The following is a 3,977-nucleotide window of genomic DNA, read 5'->3' as shown; positions in this document are numbered from 1 at the left end:
CCGTAAATTTGTGCTGTCTTGTTTGCTGAAGGAATTTTAAATTATTTATAATTTTACTTTAACTTTTGATACTTAAGTATATTTTTGCTAATTATATTTACTTTTGATACTTAAGTATATTTAAAAACATTACTTTCATTTTTACTTGATTCATTTTCTATTAAGGTATCTTTACTTTGGCCTCCCGAGCGGTGCAGCGGTCTAAGGCACTCCATCGCAGTGCCAGAAGTGTAACTTCTGGGAGTTCCATAGGCCAGCGCACAATTGGCCCAGTATAGTCCAGGTTAGGGGAGGGTTTGGCTGGAGGGGCATTAATTGTCTCATCGCACTCTAGCTGACCTCGTGGAACGATGTTTCCAATGACACATTGGTGCCTCTGGCTTCCGGGTTAAGTGGGCAGGTGTTAAGAAGCGTGGTTTGGCGGGTCATGTTTCAGAGGACGCATGACTCGACCTTCGCCTCCCGAGCTCATTGTGGAGTTGCAGCGGGTACTTTTTCCACCACTGGTCATGTTACAAAATTACCAGTGAAGGGACAGCGTTGTAGGTTTAAATAAATGTTATCATCACCATCATCATCAATCATCATGTTGCAACCGGTTAGGGGACAGCACAGTATGTTTAAAGAAGTGCTATCATCATCATCATCTTATTGCAACAGTACCAGTGAAGAGATGGCATAGCGTATGAAACTGCTTAAAGTGATCAGTCATTTCCTCTTTATCAGGGCATATTACACATTATCATACTTTACATTTGTGTATGGCTAATTCCAGGTGATGCCCTATCGCTTACGTGGTGCACTGCTGAGGGCCCTATGGGCCTTGGTCAGTAGTGGTGCTCTCCTGAGGGCCCTATGGGCTTGGTCAGTAGTGGTGCTCTCCTGAGAGCCCTGTGGGCCTTGGTCAGTAGTGGTGCTCTGCTTAGGGCCCTATGGGGCCTGGTCAGTAGTGAGGCTCTGAGGGCCCTGTGGGCCTTGGTCAGTAGTGGTGCTCTCCTGAGGGCCCTATGGGCCGTGGTCAGTAGTGGTGCTCTGCTGAGGGCCCTGAGGGCTGTGGTCAGTAGTGGTGCTCTGCTTATGGCCCTACGGGGCCTGGTCAGTAGTGGGGCTCTGAGGGCCCTAAGGGTCCTGGTGAGTAGTGATGCACTGTGTTGGGAGTCGGGTGCCATTTGGGATGCAACCTTAGGCCATTGTAAGGTATGATATGGTGTAATAGCTGTTATCAAAAGAACATGACTGATCAGTTTCATAAACAGTAAGACAGGCAATGCTGTCCCTTCACTCCCCTCTCCTTGGAAGTGGAACTAGCGATAGTGATCTCTAATGTCACTAATGCCATGCCCCCTGGTTGAACCAGCACAGTGACTTGGATTAATTCTGGTATAAAAATGGTGAGTTGTTGGAGACAAAACACATGCAGCCTCCAGCATATTGTTACTGAAGCTGAACCAAACACTCAGACTCACTATCAATTCTCATCACCATGAAGATGATGTTGACCATCTCTCTGCTCCTCAGTGTTGGCTTTGCACTGGCTGATACAATGTCTGTTCCAGAATTGAGAAACGACCTGAACAGACCAGGTTGGAAGGTCATCAAGAACTGTGTGAAAGTGACAACGACCGTGGTAGAGGAGTTTGACAACATGCCGCCGCAGGAGAAGGAGACGGTTCAGATCTTCGGGGGACCAGAGTGTGAGAACAACAATGAGAGAAGCAAAAGAGGATTTGTTCGCATCGGCCGACAACTCTCCAATTACTGAAGGTATCCATTTAAATATTTGTTGTTCTTGCACATAATTAAATAGTACAGTGGTGCTTGAATAGTACAGGGGTGCTTGAATAGCAGTGGGATAGATTTGAACCCACTTTTGCACTGGTACATGTATTCTGGAGGCAGTGGCTAAGACCGCTAGACCACCTCAGGCCACAAAGATATCAATTTGACAGAAAACAATATGAATCCACTCTTTCTTTCTCCTCTCTTACAGCCTTGAGTAGTGTCACCTGGAGAAGACTGACCTGGCCTCCCCAGTTTACGTACGTGGCCCTTGACTGTGGGTATCCGGTGACAGTGGACGATCCAGTACAGTGACAGGCAGTGAAGACGACATGGGAATGTGGGATAATCATGAATTAGAAAGTTCAATTAAATTTATTGGATTCACTCCAACTACTGTCTGTCTGAAAAGTGACACACTATACCCTGTGTTTTGCAGATTTTGATGGTCATAATTAGTTTGCTTCTCTGTTATATACCATCTGGTAACTCTCTCTAACTGTGAAGTCTCTGAGGCCATACTGTAATGTATATGAACACAGTATTGAAAAGTAACCTTGAATAATCATAATGTATGTTAACGCTCACATTTTTAATGTTGCGTTGGATATGTATTTTATGGAATGCTTCTAATATGATCAAGATAAAAATAGACTCATCTAAGGTCAGTTTTGTGTGGGTTTCTCCCTAGGGTTTACAATTATAGGCAGGGTTTCTCTCTAGGGTTCAGGATTTAAGGTAGGGTATCTCCCTAGGGTTTAGGATTTGGGGGAAAGGGTTAGCCTTGGTTTTAGGATTTAAGGTAGCTAGGGTAAGCCTAGAGTAGGGTTTCTCTACAGGGTTTAGGATTTGGGGGAGGACAAGCCTTGGGTCTAGCATTTAAGGTAGCTAGGGAAAGCCAATAGTTTAATATTTAGAGTAGAGTTTCTCCCTAGGGTTTAGGATTTGGGGGAGGGCAAGTCTAGGGTTTAGGATTCAAGGTAGCTAAGGCAAGTTTAGGGTTTAATATTTAAGGTACCTCGGGCAAGCCTAGAGTTTATGATTTAAAGTAGAGTTTATCCGTAGGGTTTAGCAATAGTGGGAGGGCAAGCTGATCAATTTATTTCCAGAGCGTATTAAGCTGTGCTACACTAAGTGCTTAAGGTTAACTCTAAATGTCTAGGATCAGGTTAATATCCTAATCGCAATATTTTTGCTATTTTGCTATTTATTAGGATCCCCTTTAGCCACTGCAAAAGAATCAGCTACACTTCCAGGTGTCCACACGAAACATGAAATAATACATAGCGCAGAACATTATTAGTCAAACTGAAATAAATACATTTAACTACTAGCCTACAATGGCCACACCCCCATGGAAATTTAATTAACATAATTTTAAAAATCTGTCTGTTTATGCGAGAGAGAGAGAGAAAATTCCGCATGGGCCAATATCTTACTTTAGCATCTGCGGTGAAAGGTGGCAGAGCTAGAGTGGTCTTTGTCAGACCATGAGACATCCTGAAAATCGTTATTTCACAAAATCGTATGTAGTGTCCGAATGGTTTGGCTTACAAACTATTGTACAACCATACTGAAAGTTGAGACTCTCATGAACACAATTGTTTTATCCGTTTTTGTCACGAATCCCGTTTCCTGAGTCTGTTTTTTGCCTATGTTCTGTCCTGGAGAGTTTTTTCCGGCGTCCTGGAACACACCCTGTCTGGTTGCCGGGCAATGTAGCCAGCTGGGGTTTCTGATTACCCGCACCTGTATCCCATCAGCTATCTGCACACCTGGTCCTGATCATCATCTCTCCTCTTCATAAGCCCGGACTTGACATCCATTCCCTGCCGGATTGTTAGCCATCAACAGTATGTTGTGCCAGAGTATCAGCCTCAAGTTGGATAGAATTTGTTTTGTTGTTTGTTACGTATTGCTTGCCTTGAACTTACCGCCGTTTGTTCTGTCTTCAGTTTCTCATCCGGATCATTTACCCCATTCCCGCCTGGTCGTCGGAGGATTCCGCTTCCCCATTGGATCCACCTATTTACTCCCATCAACTCACCACCGCTACCCGCTACGCCACCTGGGTATATCTACCCATTCACATTCACTTGTAAATAAATACTCACCTTCTTCCTACTCTCCTTGTCCTGGTCTGCTTCTGGGTTCGATTTTGAAGAAACCTGACAGTTTTGCTGTAGGGTACCCACAAG

At 44.3% G+C, this 3,977-nt stretch overlaps 1 long non-coding RNA gene across 1 annotated transcript; it reads left to right on the top strand.

Annotated features, from left to right (window-relative positions):
- The first annotated feature begins 1,413 nt into the window (after positions 1 to 1,413).
- On the top strand, positions 1,414 to 2,325 carry LOC110528488. Its single transcript, XR_002474264.2, has 2 exons — positions 1,414 to 1,764; positions 1,991 to 2,325. It is a non-coding gene; the product is annotated as an uncharacterized LOC110528488 (long non-coding RNA).
- The last annotated feature ends 1,652 nt before the right edge of the window (positions 2,326 to 3,977 follow it).

Source organism: Oncorhynchus mykiss, chromosome 7 (genome assembly GCF_013265735.2).
Source record: "Oncorhynchus mykiss isolate Arlee chromosome 7, USDA_OmykA_1.1, whole genome shotgun sequence".
Lineage (NCBI taxonomy): Eukaryota > Metazoa > Chordata > Actinopteri > Salmoniformes > Salmonidae > Oncorhynchus > Oncorhynchus mykiss.
Note: the sequence above shows the minus strand (reverse complement) of the source record. Positions and strands in the feature narration are given on the sequence as shown.